This window comes from Epinephelus moara, chromosome 8 (assembly GCF_006386435.1).
Source record: "Epinephelus moara isolate mb chromosome 8, YSFRI_EMoa_1.0, whole genome shotgun sequence".
NCBI lineage: Eukaryota > Metazoa > Chordata > Actinopteri > Perciformes > Serranidae > Epinephelus > Epinephelus moara.
The window spans coordinates 18,786,294-18,811,814 of record NC_065513.1 but is presented as its reverse complement, the minus strand read 5'-3'; the positions used below and the strand labels follow the sequence as shown (position 1 = coordinate 18,811,814).

General features: G+C 42.8%; 1 long non-coding RNA gene across 1 annotated transcript in view; it reads right to left on the bottom strand.

Moving 5' to 3' along the window:
* Positions 1–23,707, bottom strand: part of LOC126394646 (uncharacterized) — a 41,657-nt gene extending 17,950 nt beyond the window's left edge. Inside the window, exons 1-2 of the long non-coding RNA XR_007570381.1 lie at positions 23,323–23,707; positions 8,758–8,853 (exon numbers count right to left, since the gene is read on the bottom strand). This is a non-coding gene — a long non-coding RNA (uncharacterized LOC126394646). The remainder of the gene's footprint in view (positions 1–8,757; positions 8,854–23,322) is intronic.
* Positions 23,708–25,521: the final 1,814 nt, after the last annotated feature.

The following is a 25,521-nucleotide window of genomic DNA, read 5'->3' as shown; positions in this document are numbered from 1 at the left end:
TAATGTGGAGTGAATGTGGTGGAAATGCAAATTCAGCGCGGTCCCCTTTCACATTGGGGACTGGAATCAAATCTTTTGTGGCCGCTGGGCATTGAGGGTGGGAAAAACGGCAAAGCGAGGGGGCTCCTTGGGCCACTCGTTTGGGCTGTGAATGAGCCGGTGCCCAAGCGGGAAAGATGGTGTGCCAGTGGTGTGCTCTCTGCTAATTGATTGCCTCTACTAACAAGAGCATAATGTATTCTATTGTGGTCATCCTTTGCCCATGTTCATTAAGCCAGGAAGCGGCGTGATCTTTTCTTTTTGTCTCGCTCCTGCCCCTTTTCTCTTCCCTGCCCCCCGCCCCCCCATCCTCTTTTTCTTTCTCGCTCCTCTTCTCTCTGCCTCTCTCTCCTGCGTCGGATGGGAAAGGTGATGCAAAGGTGGTATGACAGGCAAAGCATCCCTCGCCATCCCAAATGCAAAAACGAAGAGGAACAAAGGACAGATGGAAGGAATAGAGTAGGTGGCTGGTAGGATGATGCAGGAAGGAAGTATGGATGAAAGGATGAGAGGGAAAGACAAGGACGAGAGATGATGGCTGAGAAGGTAGAAGGGTTTGGAAGACAAGAGGAAGGTGGTTGGAAACGAAGGCACAATGCAAGTGTGATAAAAAAAAAATCAAGATCTGAGAAACACCTCTCGCCATCTCCCTCCATCCCTCTCTTTTTCTCCTCTTCCCCCTCACACCCCATCTTCTGTTCCTGTCAGGTTCCCACTCGCTCCTGCTCTCCCGCTCCCCCCCACCTCTTCTTTTTACCCCCCCCTTCTCCCCTCTTGCCCCTTTTACACCCACCTCCCTTCCCCGCTTCTGCTTCTCACCCCATCTCTGGTTTGCCTCTTAATAAGAGCTGGCGGGACAATAGTACCATTGTTGCCCGTGTTTGGGAACCCCGGACTGAAACAATCGCTGTTTACCCAAGCAGTGGCACAGCCTGGACCCTCTCCTTCATTACAGTCGGGCCAAGTCTGATTAAGTCTGTTCCGCAAGTGCTACAATAAGCCACTGAGCCCGCCATTACGACTCATCCGCATTCCTCTGTCTTCTTGTTCTCCCTCCATCTCTCCTCCAACACTTCCTCCCTGTTTTTCCTCTACAGTCACAACTTTATTTGGATTCTCTCACTCTGTATATGCCCGTCCTTGCCTCCACTTGCTAGCATTATCGCCCCCCTGATTTACATTTTATTCATCACCAGTGACCAGGAGAACATTTGCCACAGAGGGAGTGAAATAAACACACGGAGCAAAAACAGAGCAGAGATGGTAGATAAATGACAAAGTATTTCAAAAACCATTAGTTGAATCTGATCTATTTTCAAAATGACCTTCATAATCTAGGACAAAGCTAATTTCTTTATTAAAAATTCCCACTAGGTTTGAACATGCTGCAGGCAGTGGCAATATGACTGACTGCAAGAAATAAGAGAAAACTCTCTTTCCATAATGGTCTCACATCATAAAAAAAAAAAAAAAAATGGCATGGAGGTAGTGTTATCAAGCTGATGCTTGTGGCGGAGACGCACTGAATCAGTGGATTGAAAGGCTTTTCACTCAACCACATCCCTCAGCTCTGTGGCTTGTAACAGAAGTATGCTACCAGCACTATGCAAAACAGCATCATGAATATGCGTAATTAGGTGGGACTGGTGTAATTTTTCTGGGTTATGGGATGTGACATTTGTGGGCCAGGAGCATACATCAGCGTAAGCACGACTGACAAATGCATAATCCCTTTCTCTGCAATAAGGCATTTTACACTTTGCAATACAAAATATACAGTTTGCCTTCATACACTTAACAGCCGCGTGCAAAAATGCACAAAGTCATTCAGATAAACACACACACACGTACACACGCACAGGCACGTACCGAACAATCACGCATACACAGGCATGCACAGTTGGACACATATGCAGTAAAGAAACTGTAAAAGCAATGTGCATATGGCACTAAAGGAAATCTGAGCATTTGATGACAAATATAAACTCTAGATCACAGTCCAATTTTTTAAAAAGCTGTGCACAAGTAACACAACAGCAGAGAGACGAATAGCCCGAGTACATTTGCGTTTACTATACTAAAAGGAGCAAATAAAGGTTGGGTTGTGTCTAAAAGCAGGAGACACGAGGATATCAGAGGGACACAATTACTCAATGATGATGGAGGAAACCTGAAATAAATAAAGAATCAAATCAAATGTGGCCCAGCCTTGGAAGGCAGGACACAAAGACCGCTATTGCCAAGCAACAAGGTTAAAAGAGGACTGATACGCATGGATGTTTAACATAATATGCTACTAGATATCAGCTGGTAATGAGCTTTAGACGTTGTTGTTAGCGACCAGGAAATGCAACAAAGCTGATGAGAGAGTCCAAGGAAAATTCTCTCCACACTTAGCTATGTTGTTGAGACATACCTGGAAATCTAGGAAGATTTTTTACGACAACATTACCAAGCACCTATTACACGGCATGTTTTTTTTTCCTCTCTCTCCCTTTTTTCTGCATTAGTATTCAATTTAGATGAACCTTCAAAAGAACTGAACATGTGAATGCACAAATAAGGACAGGCACATGGGCATAGGTACACTGACAAAAGCATCTATTAATAATTGGATCATATTCTTACACAACCAGACACACACACACACACACACACACACATATGCGAGCACACTTTCAACACACCTCTCTGGCTCTTCAGAGAGAGCCAATTTATAGATACTGTACTGAACCCCCCCTCACCACCACCACCACCTCTCGTCTCTCTCTTTGCCTTGCCATGCCCCTTTCCCTTTCCCCATTCACCCATACAGACACAGACACACACACTCATACAGGCACACACACACAAACACACCGGCACCCTGCCACAATCCACCGCCCTGCCACACATACCGAAGGGGAGGACACATCCCTCATAGCACCCAGGAAATTAACTTGACATTTGATGCAGACAGAAAAAATATATTTCGGTGGGGGGAGGAAAGAAAAAAAAAAAAACAAAGTGTACTAAAGCAGAGATAGCATAAACCCATCCCTTGTTCACCCTTCCCCACCCCACCCCCCTTAAGCCCAGGGACGCATTCGAGGGGGATTTCAGCGATCTGCAATGCAGACGCCACTGGGTGCCCACGGAAAAATGAGCTTCATCTTTTGCCTGTCCTTCTCAGTGTATGCTGTCTGTCCCTCTTTGTTTCCATCTCTTATGATGCCGGCGCTCCATTTTCATATCCACTTCCCCTCCCTCCGAGTTTGTGTCTTTCTATTTGGGAGGAAGTTGAAAAAAAAAAATGCAGAACAGTAGTGGAGGATCACTTGATGGTGCATGCGATTGAAATTAAGGCACACCCTTTAAGCCACTCCTCGCGAATACAAATATTCATTAAGCTAGGATAAGGATGTTTTAAATTGTTGCTGCTGTGCCATTTCTTTCAATTTAGCATTTATCTTCCAAAATCCTGCCCCTGATGCGCACTAATATCCCTTCGCTGAGTTGTTATATTTAAACAGCTTTGTAAATCTGGGTTAATCCCTCCAAAATTAACCATCATTTGTGAAAACAAACAATAAACATATGTCCACCGGTTGCACTTTTGTACAAAGCAATATCAGCAGTCGCTCCTGTTTCTCAGATTACAGTGCACCTACGATTTCATGCGAGCAGACTGGAAGATAAAGTGCAGTGTGATCATGCATATGTTTGATAAGATTAACGATTGCATCAAAGGCCGCGTAGTAACCTCGGCAAGGAGCCCAAACACCACGAGCGAGAGCAGGCCACAATTAATACATCATTATGCACTGCTACAGTTTATACCCGTGAACACACACAACACACAGCAAGACCATCGACCAGCCAGTGCCTGTCTCAATATCCCCTGCATTAGACATGCAGGAATGTTAACATCATTATGCACAATTGTGAATGTCTGTCTGCCCTCCCCCCTTTTTACTCCCCTGCCATATTGTGTCTGCAGGTTAGTCCGTGTGTGTGTGTGTGTGTGTGTGTGTGTGTATGTGTGTGTGTGTCTGAAAGAGGGCGGCATTATTTAAATATGTTTTTCTTTTTGTATGCAAGTTGAAACAAATTACTGATTGTTGTACAGCTGCGAGAACCTCTGAATGCGATATTGTTAAACCATGTCTAAATAACAGCGTTTTGTTAAAGGAAGTGATGCTGCAGGAATTCATTTCATGGAGAAAAAAAAAACACGCTTTGCAAAAATGATTACATTTTTGCATTAGGATTTCATTGCATTTCATGACGTAATTCTTATCTGCAAATTAGGATTGAATATAAATATTTGAATTCATTTGTGATGAAACACACACACACACACACACACACACACACACACACATATTTTACACCACATACACACACACATTAAACACCCTGCAATGCTGTGTTGTGTTATGAATTATAAAAAATATGATATATAATTTAGGATGAAAGCAAATGGGCTTTTAACTTTTGAGTGCACAACTGAATGTTTTGACACTTTCTGTGCTGACGCATCTGTGATACTGTCCTGATGCAGTGTAGAAGTAACCCTGCTGTTTTAAATATTCACGGTGAGAACCAAATCAAATATCCAGGGGAATAATTACGAGAATATTTTTCTTTTCGTGGCCAAAGGAAAACGGAGACCGACCTAGTTCGTCATTACCTAATCCCCCCAGTTACTGAACGCACCCCTGAAAATGTCACATGTTTGATAAAGTTGAAGTTTTTACTGGGAGAGCGAGGAGGAGAGGAGGAGAGGAGACTTTCATTAGCGCCGGTGTTGCTAATATCTGCTCTGCATTTCTCTGAGGCGGTAGCCCACGGCCAAGATATTGCATCATCCCAACACGCTTACTGCAATGCTGTTTGCAGCCATTTGCATTCACTATGTTGTAGAACAGCATCTTGCATGAACACTATGTATTTTGTTGCCTTTTGGAAAAAAATTGAACAATATCCAGCAAAGAGAAACAATACAAAGCTACATATTGTTCATGCACTGGGGGTAAAATAGATCTATCCAGTATTTATAAGCAATAGCAAAGTCTTCAAAGTCTGGTTTTATTGTGCAGAAGAAATTTAGAATCTGATTCAAAACCAATATATTTTTTTGTTATCTGCCACAACTTAAAGGAAAATTGTCCGGCAAGTGTTGTATACAAAGTCCTTGGCATCCCTCTGCTTATACAAACTCCCCTCCTGCCACCTCGCTATTCCTTGCTGCAAGTGATTTGCATTCATTTGCATGATTTTACGATGTGCATATCCTTTGTTCTGACTGTATGATGATGCAGAAGAAACCCTCCCTACGCAGCGCTACTACACAGCCCGCTGAAAGCTACTTGGATATTAAATGAAAAAGAAAAAAACCCAGCAGATTTATCTGTTGTAATTATAAATTGATAAGACGAGATTTCCACAAATACCAGACTCATCCCGTGGTACACCGATGATAACGTGGTGCATCAGAATGAGGAGGGAAAAAAGATGAGTATGTTCTAGTTTTGTGGAATTTTTGAACAACCATGGAAGGGACATATTGTGCTATCGCTAAGAGGCATGAGCATCTGCAATATATAGCACGGGGAAGGGATTGCATCCAAGCATGAAATATGGAATTACTTGACAAATAGGAAATAGGAAAATTATAGATGGAAACTAAATCATTGAAAAGTATAAAAAAAAAGCTTTGACATATTTTACAATATTTTCATACATAAATGTACTATTTCCTCCCTCAGTTTCCTCCCTGGTTTTAGTCATCATTTGTAATTGTTTGCTACTGTATTACCTCATCATACAGAATTAAGCTTTGCATTTACTCAGCTATCTTTACTGTGCAAAAATTGTTCATTCTGATGTTTGTGAATGGACCTACTGCAAAGCTTTCCTGTATTCTGGCGTCTTTTGTTCTCGGGTTGTTGTTTTATCTGCAGACAACATGCACATGCACACACACACACGCATACACACACACTGATGCTTTAGCACTCCTTAATCATGCAGACACATGCAGACGACTTCATTAATCGCTGTGGGCTTGCACTGATGATACAGAAGCCGGCCTACAACACTGGAGGGTTTATATCCACGAATGCGGGCGCCACATTATAAATACTTACCCCCGCTGGCACCCTAATAGTAAGCAGCTGTACTCCAAATATGCATGTCTGATAGATGATTATGAGTATAGCATAGGAAATGAGGCAATGTAAACAAACGATACAGTATAGTAAACATTCTGTGTGTTTGTGGGTGCTTATCTTAATATTCTGCAAATGGTACTAAGGCTAAATTTACAGTGTAAATATTTTTGTATTGTCTGAGCTGTGAAAAATATCAATCATGACTATTTAAATTGTTATATCTTTTTTTTTTTTTTTTTTTAAATTGCCTGATATTATCAAATCTGTATCTGCAAAGATGAAAAGCTGTCCTGGTTTCCTGTTTCAGCATCAAACCTATGACCCTGCTATACTCTGCACACAGGTAATGGCTGATGGGGGGGGGGGGGGGGGGGTTAGATGTTACTCATAAAAAAGCCTACCTCTCTAACTAAATAATGCAGTCAGATATAAGGGTCTAATGACCCTGACACACTTTGAGCTGGGGTTTTAGCACAGAGAGTGAGGTCTATCGAAGATGACAGTTTCGTATGTCTAGAACATCTTTACAGAGATGCTCCACAGATGTTGCCTTCACTGTACTGTATTGGCTCATCGAGTGAAAGCCATTGAAATTGAATTCAAAAGTCAGCTTCTTTTTTTTTTTATGCTGTTCAGCAAAGTGTTCGATATTTAAAGCTGTTGACCCACCTCTATTATGCCGTGACACAATTCTGAAGTCTCAGGTAACAACTTCCTCTCTCACGAAGGGCTAATGGCTTTCACTTTGGCCCTTTAACATCTTTGGTCAAGCTGATTAACACTATCAACAATGATCCTGGCTACACTCAGTATCACCTATCACACAGAAGCTGCATCACTAAATGTTAAACTGTGGTTATGCTGGAGTAACTGTATGTATCCAGTACAGACAAAAACCAGTGTTGGAGTTAAAGCAGTGCTATGTTGGCAAAAGCATTAATTTTATACAAAAAGGTAATTTGTGGAAATGTACTGCAGAGTTCGCTATAAGACTCCATCTCTCTGTGGTATATAGTTGAGATGGCTACAGACTTGAGCACTGACTTTTTTCTACCCAGTGACTTGCCCTGCCCTTCTTATTGGCCCTTCTGAGCAGTCCACCAAATGTGTGTGAGTATTGGGAGTAATTAGGACGAGTAACACCACCGCACACTGAGGCCCATGGGCGCTGACATACCACCTCTTCTCTTCAGCCATTTTTTTTATCTATTTTTTTTTAGCATCGCCAAGAAATAAACTTTTGAACTCTGAGAACTCTCAATACAGAACATGCAGAGTCACAGGGGTATTTTCATTTGGTTTAATATCTGTAAGTGCCACTGTGTGGTATTGTGTCACCATCGGGAGCGTACACGTGGCATAGGCACCAAGTGCTACTGTATATTTTCGCTGACAGTGACATATGTCAATCATTTCAGCTAGTTTTGCAGTTCACCTAATGGTGCATCCCTTTGCACCACCTCAGCTTCTGCAGAGGCCACCTAGTTGTAAGAAAAATGGGGTCAAAGTTGAAACAGCAAAGATGGTAATCAACTGCTGCAGCTGGCTAATATAATAAATATTTCCCTGTCATGAGAGTGAGCTCGGCTCATTAAAATGTTTGTCTCTCTTCAGTAACATAAAATGTCACATGTAATAATGGCCGGAGGTCTAATTGATAGAGCAAGTCGTCCTGCACGCAATGCAAACAATGCCAGGGCGGAGGGCAATTACTGTTACTGCACGGATTTCAATGGCTAGAGGAAATTTTTGGAATCACTTCCTGGTTGTAGCTACTGCTGGTTTGTGTGTTGTGTTGTGTTGTTGTGATGATGAACAATGAACAGTAACCTCTGTTTCCCCTGTGCTTTTTGTCTTTGGTATGGACCACAGGGCAAAGAATGGGTCATGGGATTTGATATTGCCCACATCGCCTGAGCTCCCTTCAAACCACTGTTATTCTGTTTACTGTGTCCTCTGGACCACTACTAACATCTATGCCTTTATCTAACACACACATGGGCTAACTTTGCTGCAGGCAAACAGACACACACGGACACAGACTCACACATCAGCAAAGACAGGCACAGAGGGGGAAAACAAAACTCCTGCCAACAAAGAAATTTGGCTGTTTTGACAACATTTTCAATACGCTGTATTTAAATTTATCAGAAAAATATCAATATCATGTGTCCAATAATAATTCAGAGCTAGGTGATTTGTGGATGTGAAAAAGAGTGATAATTATGTTGCTATAGGCTTTAAATCAGAAATTTAAAGCCTTGCAAAACATTCTGAGATTGAGCTTCACTGATTTTTTTTTTTTCTGTCCTTGAATTACCAGAGGTCATAGTAAACCCACAAATGCGGAATAATACAATTTGGGCGTAATTAGGCAAAGTTTGGATTTTTTTTTTCTGTCAGATACAAACACAGATAGCAGGAAAATACACAAACACTAAATGTTGTCATGGTATTACACATGCCCATGGTATTACACATGCCCACATATTTGGCCCATGTAGGCTAATAATGTAGACGCACACACACATACACACATTTTGGTTTATTAACCCAAGCTCACCTCAAGTGGGTCCAGTGGCGAGCAAAATCCCAGAGATCTCGTGTTGACCTCTACTTCCTGCTGCCTGCAGTTCTCCACAGCTCCATTTCTCCATGACTGCAGCAATAAAAGACACACACACACACACACACACACACACACACACACACACACACACAGGCAAGGGAGTGAGTACGTTTACTAAGAGTTAACCTTTACATGTTGAATAACTCTTCTTGAGTAAATTGCAATTAGCATGTTTCCGCTAAAAAGAAAGGAGGCGAAAGCAAACGCTACAGTTATACGGTGGAAGATGGAAACAGAGGTAGCATTTACTATCGCTAAGTTGACTTGCAGGAATTCGAATTGGCAATAACTTTGTGCAAATGTCTTCTCAACCTTTACACTTTGCCACAAATAGCAAGTCAAACGTGGCGCCTTTTCTGGCACACGAGTAGCTGGTTTGTAGATCGTTTGAAGGTCATTGAAGATATGTTTTTTTTCATACTTTAATAATATCAATATGAAACTTTGCTAAAAATATTTGAAGTCTAAAGTTGTATTATTGATGTATAGATACTGAAATATGTCATATTTAATGTGAGATAATTTGAGTTTAGAAGTCTTTCAGGCTAATACTGGTATGCTAACACTGTTTCAGCAGCCATGCTGTTGAACCCAACCACCCTTGACCTGTCCATCCTCTCACAGGAGTGAGGAGGTCAAAAGTCAAATGTCAAGGCTAAAGGACAAGTCCATTTGAGGTCAAAGGTAACTGTTATAAATTGTTGCAGACCATGGTTAGTTGGAGAGCAAATTGTTTGACCTCACACAGCCACATGCCAATGAACTTGAACGCAACATTAAATAATTGGGCGGTTCAGTTTTTTCGTTTCATTTTTGTCCTTTAACCATATAAATAAATATGACTGCTGACATTCTGAGCATGTGGAGATAGGTTTAAGAGAACCATGTCAGAAACTGGTCAGATGTCAAAAATAGTGGAGGTAAACAAGGATGACAAAATGCATTCTTGTATTTTATTTTATTTTATTTTTTTAATTTATTTTTTGCTTTGGTTTTTATCCAAAATCTATGAAAATTAATTTCATTTTTTGTGGTGGTTATGACTCATTAGGTGTGTATATATATGTATGTGTATACATCATATACTGTACATAGTTTATTTCTTCTGGATTTCTTTCCTTCTGTGTTCCCAAGTGATTGTGAGGCTCTTCTGGCATGTCAGTATCAAACTGACAGATGCCACGTTTTATTAAAGCTCCATATCAAAGTACACACACACACACACACACACACACACACACACACACACACACACACACACACACACACCAACACGTACATGACCACACACTTGCATGTGCACTGACATGCACACTGTGTCAGGATGCTGCATGCCTCTAATCAATAATACAACCACACAAGAGTCTTATGATTTAGTTTTTAAATTTTATTTAGGTTTTTGTTTCATGAAATACAAACTCGTAAAAATACATTAAAATCAAAGATCCTGAAAAAAAAAATAATTAAATATCAGCAGACAACTGTGTTTTTTCAAATTCAGTTAACTCATCAGGAGTAAAGGGAAGAATCAATAAAACAATTAGGATATCTTCATACAGGGCGTATTCTCATACTCCCCACTGCAATGTTCTACACTGTTCTGAGTGTGTTTTGCGGTTGTGTGGCAAACCAGTGTGTGTGTGTGTGTGTGTGTGTGTGTGTTTCTAGCCCTACGGCAGGGTTTAGGGTATACAGCACCCCCCCCCCCCCCACCCCCTCCCTCTACCTTCACCCCGTTCCCTTTGCGGCTTGTGTGGCTTGTCTCATCCCATCTCCCTCCTGCTCCTCTATCTCCCTGCTCTGCTCTGCTCCCCCCCCCCTCTCCCCACCACTACTCTGCTTCTAGCCTACATGTATGTGTATGTATGTGTATGTGTGTGTGTGTGTGTGTAGGGTGGATGGGGGGTGGGGGGGCTACACTGGCGACGACAGTGCCAAGAATCATCTCCTGTTTTCTCTAAAGCGCCAGCGTAGTGATGCAGAGGATGCTAAATCCCACACAAATTGCATATGTATTTATATCACACACAGGCAATATAAGATAACATAAAGAGGAGCATGTACAAAACCCACAAGGATTCTTTTTATGGTGTAAAAATAAAAATGATGTTTAAGTGAGCTGCACTGATTTGAAACACAGTGTAGGAAATTCAAAATTGGAAAAAAAACGACATATATCTTGACTTAAGTGATGCAGAACCGACTGTGGCTTTCTCACACTGTGACTCCTCGCCAATTGCACCTACCTATATAACAAAAAGAAGTAGTCATAGAACAAAAGCATTTCCTTTACGAGAGGTGTGTCTACTCTCCACCCCGGTGGCTTTCAGTGTTTCATTATCCAAAGTCGAGGTCTGCTTTGCCACCCAGCTCCCCCATGCTGCCTGTCTCATTTCCTCCCGGTAACAATCCATTAGCCAACGCCAGGCTCAAACACGCAGCCGCTTAATTATTCTCACTTCTTTGGCAGCACGCCGGGGCGTACCACTCATCAGAGGAAACAGGGGAACAGCTGATATTGTATATATACTTTATGCATGTAAAAAGGGACAACAGGCTGACTATGACAAGGACACGCAGCACGCGTAGACATAATATCCACATTCACACTTCCAGTATATGAACACACTTCCAGATGAATACACACGCAGCAATATACATGTATCTACAAAGACTAATTTACACATCAATTTAAACCAAAACTCTAATTGTAATAATAGTCAGATACCTCTGATAACATACTTTCTGGTGAACCGTGTGTGTGTGTGTGTGTGTGTGTGTGTGTGTGTGTGTGTGTGTGGTTTCCCGGAAAAATGGGGATGATGTGTGGTATAATTCATCTTGAATAATTTCCTGCACATTCTTCCTCATGCTATGCCTCAGGAGCACTTCAGGATGAAAGGGAATGCTAATGCTGTGTCTGTATCTCACTGAACAATGTGTGTTTGTGCGCTGTATGCGTGTGTGTGTGTGTGTATGTGTGTATGCATGAGTGTGTGTGTGTGTGTGTGTGTGTGTTGCCTCACTAAGCACATTTATGATAATTAACAGATAGGAGAGGTCAGCTACAGTGTGTGTATGTGACAGTGATAGTGAGTAAGAGGGAAGGAGACAGAAAATGATAGGGGGAAGAGTATAGCGCTGATTTACATAAATTGGCAATATTGTCACCGACATCCTGTCTCTGCTCTCAAGCAATTGTATTGTCATTTTTGGTGTTATAGTTTGAAGAAATACTCTTACAAGAAGAGCAAGTCTCTATCCGTAACTGCTCACAAAATGTAAAATGCTGCAGCTTTATCCTTAGGGTTTAGGTAAGGTGATGATTGTGATATATGCAATATGTTGACTTTCATTTCTGTGATGTGAAGGACTTGATGGTAGCAGGCTCTGGTTGAAGATGATGGCAATTATATAATTTAATTAACACTTCAGCACTGCAAATAAACAGAAATATATGTAACTTGTAATGTTTTTAAATACAAATACTTTGTGTGTCCCAACACAATGTTTTGTCAAACTGAACTCACTTAAAGGCAACCTACAATTCTTGGCCTGATAGGAAATGGTAAATTGAAATTCTTAAAATATTAGCAAATACCTGTTTAGTTCTGACGCCCATGGTGCTAGTATTAGTGATCGTACCCAATAAACGGCGTGCAATAGAAAGCTAAACACAGGCCGATCTCGTAGGTGACAGTAATCGAGGGAATTAATGCAAATGAAACGCTCAGCATGCATAGCTGCCGATGACAGTAATTGAATAATCGACTTTCAGAGCTCTGTGTTCCTGTGCACATACCGCACAGAAATTTGTATGCGTTAATGTGTATGCGTGCGCGTGTCTATGCCAGCGGACATTTTAGGTCTACCCTCCTCACACTCTCACTACTGCCAAACGCCTTAAGATGGTGGCACCTTGAGGCAGAGAGAGACACTCGTAGAGAAAGCCAACCTCCTCCTCCCTTTCCCCCTTCTTCCACCTCGGGTCCTCACGACAACACAGGACAGGCCCCCCTTCCTAACCCTTAGCCCCCCTAATAAATATTTAATTCACCCCTCTCTAATAAGGATATTAGGCGAGTACACCCCAGCCCTGGCGTATATGCATGAGTCCTTTCTCATCAAATTTACATAAAAGGGCCAGATGCTAATGCGAGCGTAGCAACTACTGCTCACTATTCTATATGCACTGGTACTGGCTCCTTAGTCCGAGAGCCCATATAATTTAATTGCCGAACAGCATATATTTTTCAAATGGATCCCCGTATTCAAATTGCATCTAGGCCTCAATACCATATGCTTTACAAAGAGCGCAAAGACGGGCATATTTTAATTGTCGTGGCGGCACGACTACAGTATTTATGCTTATTTAATGTTTTCTGAAGCCCCTCCTCTTCTAGGAAATGATAATACAGACGTGCTTATGCATAATATGAAAAAGGAAAAAAAATGGATGTTCAGACAATGAATACAGGTACATTGGGTTTTACAGAGTCAAAGCTTGTTCAAACATTAATTACCATTTCAACAATAAAAGCCAATTAAGGTTTGGAAACTGCATTACGCCGATAGCGTTTACTAATGGGAAATTGAGAGTGAATACAGTGAGAGACAATTAGCATTATAATTTAGAAACAAGTGCCTCGATACTGACAGATCACGGGTGTACATGCGGTGCTCTGTGTATGAAAAACAACATGCAGGCCACTTAAATGTAGAGAATAGCATATAGCACGGTGAGACCGAGCGCCCCGATGTTTGTAATTAATAGAGGATGAATAATGCAGTGACACGAAATATATTATTTACACCCTTTCATCTTCGAGGAAGATTCAAAGCATATTTCAGATGCAATTATACTAATTTATTTATAGTGCATAGTATTTGCATAATCAAAAGCCAGCCGAGCACAGATATCCTAGAAGACAGGCTGACAGCCAGCTTTGGACCTATAGTGCAAAAATAGCATTTATGCACACGGCCTTATTGTGCACCACTGCTGCCACAGTATTCATATCTAATTGTGCAGCTACATGGCTGAAAGTATATTGTTGTTAGCATTATTATCACTGGCAGTGTAGGTACATCATCAAATGACTGTTTGTATTATTTAATAAGCAACAATGCCTAGTTATTTTGAATTCTGAGGTACTGGGATCATCATTATCGACTCACACAGTATTGCTGGCTTTATACATTGTGCTTCAACAAATTATCTTCACTGCTGTGTAACCACAGTTGTGTTAACAGATTATAAATGTATATGTTAGGGTTAGGGTTAAGAATAAAATGGACAGTTTTTCTCTCTAATTCAAAACAGTTACAGAACTGTAGGATGGTTTGTCTTCTCAAAATCTCCTTTTCTATTCTTTTTTCCTTGCGTCTAACTTCAGCCTCTTTGCAGTGATCAGCCCTATGGTCAGTACTTAAATATAAGGGGAATGTAGTGACAGACTGTTGAGCATTCTGATGGCGATTTAAGATTAATAAGGCAGGTTTGGGCAAAATATAGACTAAGATGTTAACAGGATCATTTTTGGGACAGCACCATTTTGGCTTCACTTCGGTTGCGACTGACAGCTTGATGGACAATTAAGGGAATAAACACGAGCGGCCAATTTTAAATAGGCTGACTATATTTACAGATAATCATGAAATTAGTCTCAGAGCATCTGTGTCACTGACAAATTTCCTGGGATTCGTTTTCAGTTCTAGACTGATTTCACTTGTGTTAAAACTGTAAATGTCCCTATTAGCTGCATGTTATTGTGTATGTCATAACTACCAAAGTAATTATTTTAATAGCACAGAAATGTGAGTCATCTCATCGTGGCAGACGACAACAAACCCACAGCACGCAGCCAACACAGCCCGACCACTTTCAAACACAATCACATTATGTTATGTATGGAATAGATCTTTGACGGTCTAGATAGAATGTCGGCCATGCATATCCACGCAGTTAGCTGATGGGGAGGGCCATACAGCGTGGCAGAGCACAGCATGCCCGCTGCTCCCCACAAGACGCTCAAGTGGCCATGCATGATGTCATTAAAAAGGGCCCAACCATGACATTCCTCGCTGGATTATTGGCAAGTTATGGCTGGCTGGTCTGTTATGGAGGGAGGTCGATCAGATCCCTGTTAATCGCCAATGACACTATTAATGAAGCCGATGACATCTTTTGAGGGGGTGTGTGTGTCAGTATGTGTGTAAAAACCAATTTACGATCTCAGACTTTGCGTTGCCTTGTGTATAAACTACAGCCTCACACTCTATCAATGCATTCAGCGGCTTAATTAATATCAGGAGTACAATTTAAGCAGAAAACTAGAGAAACTCAAACTAAATCAGTTAACCAATACATGTGCAGTTAGCTGACAGGAAACACGTTTGAACACTATAATGTGTCTACATGGAGCCATGGAGCGAGGGAGTGGGTGGCAATCTGGTTTCTTGCATAGAGCACTCTACACGCACATGCACAAGAACACACACACACACACACACAGAAACCAGGAATCTGTCCTGCATTGGCAGGGGCTGATGCTGCCATGCGCACGGTGATCTCACCTACCGTTGCCGTGGCGACACCAACCAGAGGGAAAAGCCTTATTGTGTGTGCGCATGCGTGTGTGTGCGTGCGCTTGTGATTGTGACAGAAGCTTGAGCTGGAGGAAGAGGAGGAGGAGGAGGAGGAGGAGAAGGAGGGCCTGCAGGAATTCACATTGTGCCTGGCTTGTTTAAGGTTTATGCCTCATTCACTTACTACCCTTTATCAGGGGGAATACTGAACCGGCCCTTTCAATTATCAAGGCAATAAATCCAGCATGGCTGTGTCGTTAAAATAGCAGGCCAGTGCTTTAATAGGGGAAGGGCTAGTATATGGGAAGAGAAAGGGTGTATGTCAATTAATTTGCATAAGCTATATAGTGAGACAAAGATAAACAGGAAGGGAAACATGAAGGGCTTCATGCGTACAAGCTCGAACACTGACAAGCATGCAGACGCAGGCAGGCACGCATACTGCATGCATGCATGTGAGCTCCACCACCACTGGCACACCACTACTCTTATTTCTCTTTAGGCAAACAGCCAAAATAAACTCCCCTACTACCAGCTGTTATTGTTGAATTCTATTAGTGATGAAGAGCTAACTCAGACTATAGGGGTCATCTGCTCATCAATGGGTGGCGGTGGCCTGGCTTGCTCCACAGCCATGAATGCACTGAATTCATTACCCCTGGTGCACAGATGGTGTCTGGCTGCCTGTCTCAAGTTCAAGTTCATGTCCAGGAGACACGCACACACACAGGGAAAGGGAGAGAGAGAGAGAGAGAGAGAGAGAGACATGGCCCAAGCCAGACAGACAGACGTTGTTGACTGAGACACAGCCATTGTTCCCTTTCATCAACATGATGTAGTGGCCTCACTAGCTATCCGAGACGCCCGGGGTCGGTTAATCGCACAGGAAAACATACAGACATGCAAATGCAGACATGCATACGTAGATGCACATGGAGCCTCCTGCCCCACCACGAGCCTCAGCAGCAGGAAAGCAGCCCTGCGTGTCTGCTCAGTTAACCTGGAGGAAATCATTTTGACTGTAGCTGGCTAATATGGCAGATGACGCTTCATGGTAGCTCTGAATATGACAACTTTTCCCACTGAAAAAGAAGCCACGTATATATAACCACTTCATTATTGCAAAACAATCTGGGAGTAGGCCGCAATGAGTCACAAAAAATACAGCCATGCAACACATATATTAACAAATGGCACCCGCATGACGACTATATTCACATCCTTTGTCTGGCACAGAAATTACCCTGGGCCGATACATATTATAAACCTGCTACTGCACCTGCCATACACAGCGCAGAGGCACAGAGGAAGGCACATAAAAACCCCGGGCACGCTCACATAAAATATGCTGATTGCCCATCCAATGAATATGAAAACACCTTCCATGGTCGCCATGGTTTTGTTACTCAACAAATCACGTGACAACAATGGCTGCGGCGCACTGTATGTGTGAGTGTGGAAGGAGGGCACAGCCGAGCGCGTAGCCCCTATTTACTGAGAAGAAGGAAAGGGACCATCACCACCCATTTCAACACGCATAGTCAAATCACACGGCTATATTTATATATATATATATATGGAAATGGGGTGCCGTGAAATGAATGGCAGGGCCTTTCTTTCTCCCCAACATGCTTGTACGGCAGGAACACTTCTATAAATAATATAAAAGCATACTTTTGGCCACCTCACACACTACAAGACACAATTCAGCCTCATTTGCAGAGACATAGGGAGGAGAAGAGAAATGCACTTTTACACTATCAGGTAAATTTGAAATTTTGAAATGGAGTCCACGTCATCGTCACTGATGGAGAATACAGTTCATTATTTTTAAAGACTCAAGGCAGCAGTAGCTGTCAGTGTTCATAAAAAGCACTAATGTGAACCATATTGGTGAGATTTACTCAATCTCCAGAGACAGGCAGTAAAGATCATGCAAACCGCTGCCAACCCATACTGCATCTCTCCTCTCCTTGCAGCCCAGGGATACTGAAAGAGGGCAGAGAAGGGAAATGCATGCAAGTGTGATTTGCAGATGTTTGAGACATGTGATGCTGCTCTCTCCTGGTAACAGTACATCTCAGCATTGCTTTGCATTTCCTCCTCAGCGTGTGGACTAAGGTCCGCTTTTATTTGATGCTTTGAAGGGTGGACCTACAGGTTAGTGTTGTGGAGGGACGAGTCAAGCCAGTGATTTAGTTTATCTTGTGTACACTGGCATAAGCCTCTTACGCTCTAAAAATATACTGGATCTGATAGATGTAGGTTTAAATATAAATATACAAGAGCACATTTTGTCTCAATTTCCTGTTTGAGTGAGGAATTCATAAAATGAGCCACTGTACAGAGAAAATAATAAGTAGAAAGACCTGCATAAGCATACTGGAAATGCTGTAGTGACTGATATGAGATGGTGGCTTAGTTACAGATCCTAAGTTTTTTTTCTTACTCTGGGTTGACATTTAGTATGGCCTCCAGACTCGAAAACAGTGTTCCCTTTCATACAGCTAGACGACTATTTCAGTCGACTTAACCAAGGACAATAAGACTTGTTTTATTCAGCGCTGCTCAACCCAAATTGTGTTCTCAAATTTTCTTTCGGGTAAACGACCTGGTATTGTATGCCGTCTTTGACAGGGGTCGGGAACAAGAGACACTAGTTTTGTCTGACGGTGTGAGAAAGTCGGCAAGAGACCTTTTCAGTCAAAGGCGGTGTTGAATTCAGCCACTGTGGCTCTGTTTAACACTGCACTTGAATAATCCTCTGTTGCAAAGGGGGGAGAAAAAAAGCTATCATTGCAGATTTCTGAACATAACTTGAACTGTGACTTCATCAGATATTTTGAAACCTAGAAATTAAAAGACATATGCATTTCCAAAGACGGGAGCCTGATGTGAATGGAGATAAAAATGAATTCTCCGATTGTCAAAACATGTAAAATGATCAGGCCTGTTTTAAACACGTGGTGTGCACCAGCGTTACAGCCTATCATCTGACAGATGCAGCAATCTTCAAGTGCCTAACAGCCACCTCAAGCTGTGTGTGTGAGGTGGGGAAAAAACTACATCACTTATATGATAAAATAAGTGCAACTCAGCTGCAGGTGCAAAACTTTTCTTAAAGTGTTAATTAAATTGTGCCAGAAAGAATCCATGTGTTTAAATACTGAATATATTTTTTTAATATCTCAGAAGGCCATATGTCACCTGACCTATTAAAATATGTGTCATATGTGAGTATTGGGTTTATCCTTAAAATACTGATCCACTAGAATTCCACTAATGTATTTTACCCCACAATCTTATATGCTACTGACAAATTTTCCTCCAGCAACCTTGATCTCGTTCACGGTCAAGTTCAAATACAAACAATGCACCTAGATGTCACCTATTCAAACGCCCCCGACTTCTTTATGCAACATTATCTTTGCTGTTACTAATTCTCGGGAGAAGTACAACGCCTGGATCCGCACGCTGAAGTGGGGCCACGCAGGATTACAGAGTTGCAGCACATCCCTTTCAAATTCATAAACCCGCATAGTTTTAAGATAATGACCCAAAGTCCTCATTATCAGTACAATTGGCGAGACATTACGCATTCAGGACCGTTACTACTCCAAGTTTAGGAGCGCCGCGTCGGCTGGGGCTGGGAAACGTCGCCTCTTTCTTTGGGGATGCAGATGAGTCTGGTGCACTTGACGTCTTTTCATGACCCCTGTCGGCCCCCCACCCCCCTCCCCCGGCCCCTCCAGGCCCTCACGGCGCTGTCTGTCATATTGGGCCTGGGCATGGCATTGCCACTTGCCCCACCGAGCGTGGGAATGGGATCGTCCAGTCGTTCACATCTCCTGCACTGCGGTTAACGGAATCAATTAAGCAGGCCCGACCCCCCCCCCACCCCACACCCCACATTTCCCCAATCCCCTCACTCACTCCCTCCCTCCTCTCCTCTCCTCCCTCTTCTGCCACCTCCCTCCTTCTCCTAACCCCGCTCCCCCACCTCTCCCTCTCCCTCTCCCTCTCTCCATTTTTTGTCAGTTCAGTATACGTCCTAATTATTACTATTTGGGATGCCAGCGCCGTTTCCTGGCCGGACTCGATCATGCTGAAATAAGAAGCGGCGCACACGTGGGTCTCCACAGAAGACCTAAATGTCACTCCTTCATTCCCATAAAACACTCGAGGTGAGCCTGGATTGAAATCCCATTCAAATAAATAACATTTAAAATCACACCTCATGGTATGGGATCAAATATGCTATAAATATGAACATGCAATGTCAGGCCTGAGGGGAAGTTTAGAGTGTGTGTGTGTGTGTGTGTGTGAGTGTGTGTGTGTGTGTGTACATGTTAAAATGTGGATAGGTGAGCGCGCGCACGTCTGCACAACAATAATGAACATTAAGCTGAAAAAAAGTTGTTAATCAAATTAAGGAAAGTGCATAGACAAAGCTGTCCCCTCCTGCTTGCAAATATCAAACTGATATGTGCGTAAAGGGGAAAAAGACAATATAAATCATAAATAATATGAAAGTCACTTATATGAATAACATCTACAATCTCTGGTCCATGGGAAAATTGAGTAATATGTCACGAGTCCTCCACAAGTCCTCGACGAGTCTGGAAGTAGTTTTTACTTTCGGTTATCTAGCTTTATGACGAGCAGAACACTCATACAGCTAGATAACCAAAGATAACAACCCACTTCCCAATCTTCAGCAATAATCCACATGTACATTTCCTCTTCTGGTCTCCAAGTTTCCATCTCTCCGAACTCAGATATATTGGCAAAAGTCATCAGTGTCCTTTTGCAAGTCACATTGTGCATTATATTCCTTATATTCCCTTTTTTGCCATTGAGGGGCCACTATTGCACAGCCCGGACTGTTACACACCCGGCGTAAAAAGGCGGCAATTCTTCGAAAAAATGATATATAATCCCAATGTTAATGTCATATTCACTTGACATTACCCAATATTACTGAGTTGAAGCAGGCCTTGAAAATCGCGGGTAAGGTGCAGTCATCCTTGCACAGGGGCCCTAATTTGCAATGCAAATAGCTCCAATCCCACAAAAGGCTCTTTCGCCTCTATTAAGTCGTTGTGGCAGTAGCAATAGATATCCTGTGAGGCCGGCGGAGAAGAAACACGGTAGAGAAGGGGGGAAATCCGGTTTCCTGTGGAAAGTGCAATAACGGCACAGGGAATTACGACGCAAATGTTTCGGATTATGAAGACAGGAGCTTGTTTTTTGGCCAAAGAGTGTCAAGTTGTCCGTTCACATCCAGCATGTACTTAAGGAGAGATAAAGCCGATGACTCTGAGCCAAGGGGTCCGTTCTGCAGGCTGCATGGTCGGTCGGTCTGAAAAGAGTGGGGGAATAAGGGCCATCCCCAAACGATAGGGGGGCTGGGGGTGGCCAAAATATGGACCAACCCCGGTGAGGTCAAAGGCCTCGGACCACGACAATGTAACTGCGGTGATGTCATGAAAAAAAAATCGCAAATGCACCCTCCTATCCATGCACAATCTCCATCCATTACACTGAGCGCGTTGGAATAAGTCCGCCTTGCATCGAGCAGTCTGCACGCCTGCTCGCTCTCACACAGGGATGAAAATGGATGGCAGGGACACCATATGTTGTTTTTTTTTACACAGAAAGAGAGCGATTCAACTGCTTTTAATGGAAGATGCGGTCAGATTTAGTATCTAAACAATAAAAAAATGAGACAACTCTATGAAGAGAGCATCCTGGAGCTGCCTGAGCGCCAGCGTCTTCTGTCTATCCAATGTAGGCTATACATTTTCTATTCGCAATAACACGCTGCTCGGTCGCTCATCTCCTCCTCATATAAGAGGCACCACCGTAGGACTTAAATCGCTCTCGCGTACTCGGGTTTCGCGTCGAAATACCAGCCCCGTGTGTGTTTTGTCATCGTCGCATCCGAAGGGTAGACTACAATGGTATTCAGGTAGGCTGTGGCGATGTCGCCTCACGCGGAATAAAGCCCAAGCGCTTCACCGTGTACGCGTGTCAGCCCCGCTCACTTTACCACAGAAATGTAAGTAGTTAACCGATAGCTTAGCACAAATGGGTTCATATATAGGATCTTTGGAAGTGGGTCAACAATAACAAGCAGTGGAACATGTGATGGATCATGCGCAGGAGCATGCAACTGCAGGTTACCGAGTCAGTTTATGGCACCTTATGCACAACTTTGATTCAGCTCGGACCATAAAACACCCAAATCAGGGAAACAAAAGTTGCTCTCTGACAGCCATCAACTCATTTGTGTGTGCCTGCAGGTGAGGGAGAGCTCGTGTGTGCGTGTGTGTGTGTGTGTGTGTGTGTGTGTGCATGTGACAGGAGAAGTGATCAGGTGGTGACAAATTAACACCGTATTATTTGTCAATGGCATCATCAGCTTTTTTTTTTCTTCTTCAGGTGTCCCATTCACTTGCTACAGTTTTAGATCTGGCTCTCAAGTTTACTCTCGTTTGGTCGGTGGGAGGGGCACAGCAGAGGTGTTTTAATGAGCAAATAGGAGTCACAAGGCCTGTGCATTTCAATATGGATCACTTACTATAAACAGCACTCTGTCGCTCAAACGTTCAGACACAGCTTTTGCATTCCTTATTTCTGTTTCAGCCTAAATATCATATCCCACCTGCAACATATGGCACATTTAATTTCGTTCAAACGCCACTTGTGCCTTGGAGAATACTCCCAAATCCACTAATTTACGCACAAGTTCTTCATTCCTTTATTTCCACACATTCACAATCACTTTGTCCCCCTGATGTGGATTTGATGAGTAGTAAACTGTAAGGCCAACTTAATATCATTATGATCAACATTATAAAGCGCACCTCATTAGGGTAAAGGAGGCTTCAGAATAGGCCTCCCACACAGAGGCCATGATTTAATCACAGCACACCATTTTTTAAACTTACAACCTGCTGATCCTCTTGAAATTATAATAAGCTGTATTTCCGTGAGGGTTAATGATACAGTGCTGAGCAGCCAGGGAAAAAAATGAATACCAGAAGGGCGCGATTCTTTTCGTATTATTAGCTATATTATTTGGACCAACGAGGCTTTCGTGCGTAATAACACATGGATAAACAATACAATGAAGGCTTTGTATTCAATACATTGTGTGGCGATTTTGGTGACCCTTATTCATTCAGTGGAGCCGAACTTCCTACTTCTGTTTCAGCACAACATTTCAACTAGTTTCTGGAGAAATAATAATAATTTTAATGTGATTTTCTGCACGCGTTTTTATCACTTTCTGAAATAATCCCGAACACATCGCTCCCGAAATTACATTTCTCACACTGTGTCGAGTCCACACTACTTCATCCAACGACAGCGTCTTCGCTGGTGTATAGGCCTAATAATAAGGATAATTTCAGGCAATATCAGTTTTAACAAGATGTTCGTTTCTTAAGCTGGGGGAACAAAAGCAGTTACCCAGAGGCGCATCTACTGCTTTGGGAATACTGCTGAAAAAAAGTCAAGTGAAGTTAATTCCAGAAAGCGGAATGAAACGAGAGGAGCCGGCTTTCAAGTGCACAATATTAAAGTCATCATTATTGATATATATACATCACACACACCTGAGGCAGACTTTGCTAAGTTACCGCTCAGTTGGAGTATAAAAGGTGCCAAAAAGTCTAATCAGTGCGCCCTAATTCCAAACTGTGAGGAAACATTCACAGTCACAAACTTCACAAATTAAGTGGAATCTCACCACCAATCACGAGTCCTTGTGAACTCCTAATACAGCAGCTACACATATTTCTTATCGATAGCATTATATTTAACTTTTGCGCACAGGGGAAACCTTTACGCACACGACTGCCTCACACGCAGCCTATTAAAAACAGGCACAAAAGTTGCACTTACTTCCTAAAGGTGGGTCAAATCACTGCAATCGACCAGCAAGCGTCCCAAGCAGAAGAACAGCGGTGTGCAGTTGGGTCCGTGTGTACCGTGACGTGGTCCTATATGTTCCCCTCAAATATCCCAGCCGTATTATATTTGGTGGGGGGGCATCACTTTAAAATTGCCGCTAACACTCAGTAGCCTGCATTAGGCGTGCTTCGGCTGCTCTGTGCAAAGCATGAGCATATCCCAAGCACATGATAGACGACGAGAAGGAGGGAGGGAGGGATGGGGAGAGGGAGAGAGATGTAGGGAGAGAGACAACTTTCCCATAACGTCTACAAGCACCAAATAGAAAAGTGCATGCACAGTTGAGCTCTCAGAGTGTGCAAGTTTTTTTTTTCTTCACCCCCCTGTTGGTGGTGGGGTGGGATGAGGAGGGAGGAGGTGATGATGATGATGAGGAGGAGGGGTGGGGTGTGTGTGTGGTGGTGGGGGGAGAGGAGGAGAGGAGGGGATGTAAAGTCCATCCTTCTGTGTGAGGAGAGGACGTGCTCTGAAATTCAAACAAGTTCCCTCGGTTCTTTTGTTGCACGCACGAACTGAGGCAGCATTGTTCGCGGTTTTTGGCGTGGACCTCTCCCTCCTTTTCCCTGACCAGGTTACGAAGTGAGCCTCGCAGTTGGGTGGTAATGAATTTGCTGCAGGCGCTTCGCTAACACGCTTTGACAAACGGAACGCATTTACCGGTTTGCAGACAGAGGGGAAATGATTTGCTACATGCAATTCCCAAACTAAGTCTAGAATGAGGTCTATAATAAAAAGAAAAAGAGGAAAGAAAAAAAAAACACACAGCGCTTTAAACTTCATTGAAAATGTTTTGATTGGATCTGTGTGTACAGTATGGGCCTATACTGGGCTTATGAATTTAACCTTGCTCCCAGTAGCCTAATAAGAGGTAATCTTATAAGACGCACACACACACACGCGCGCGTGCCCCCACCTAAAGTGGACACACACACACACACACACACACACACACACTGGAGAGAAGGGAAAAGAAAGATAAGAAAAATCTCTCACACACACAAAAAGTTAGAATGAGGTGACCTACTTGTCAGTAGCCCACCAGTAGCCTGTGAGCCTGTGTCTTCAGCTAATTCTCTTGGTGATGACACACTTTTTTTTGGTTTTTATGAATATATAATATTGCTCGACTTTTCTGCAAAACGAACTCTGCCAGAATAACACTTTTCTGTGTCTGGCGCAAACGCGTCAGGCTCCACCTGCCTTGTTATCTTCCCCGGCCACAATTTCCACATATTAGAAATCCCCCCCAAAACAACAAAATGTTATTTTTTCTGAATGTCTTTAAAATGTCAGAAAACCACCATGTGATTGAAAAGACAGCAAACTGGGAACGCAAAGCATCCTCTCTCATATTACCCCCCACTCGCCCCCTCCCTTTCTCTTTGCCTAATTGCAGGCGTATCCATTAGATTCAACCGGATTCACGTTTTAGTTTAACAGCGAGGGCACGTTCAATGACGTAGACAAGCATATCAGCTACGTGCAGCCATATTTAAATACATCAAGGCAATTAGCGCATCAAAATATGCAAATCCCGCTTACTACATAGTCCGCCCGGCCGCAGTCGGAGTAATTCCCCCCCAGCCAGTTCTTGGGTGTTTGATTGCCGTTTTGAAAGCCAACATAGCCTTGTTTGTTTTTTCCAAGAGGCTTCGTTAATGTGAACGGGACAGAAGAGGGAGACATGAAGAGAAGGGGAACCGTGGCTCCTGCATGGAAAACCGCCCATGCGTAATGAGACGACCCGCTCCGCCATTCTCAGTTCTCCGACGCCGTTGGCTCTGGTGTGCGTATTATTTTTAATATTGATGCATATTCAGTGGAGAGATTTGCATTACATACTTATCGCTCACTGTTTGTTTTCTGTATGCCTTTGCGTTTACATCGATGTAAAGCCAATGTTTAGCCTGTTACAGCGGTGACATTTATAACCTAAAATCTCAGATTTCATATTCAAATTGTCGGGTAATGTGATTTTTGCTGCAGTGACGCGGCACCGGCGCTGCTGTGGTGTTAATTGATAAGATTTGCTTTAATCTGAATGATGTAAATCGCCGAAAGCCTTTGAATACTCATATGCAGCATGCATGAACAAAGAGCTGTGTGGTGGGCAAACAATAGAGGAGATTC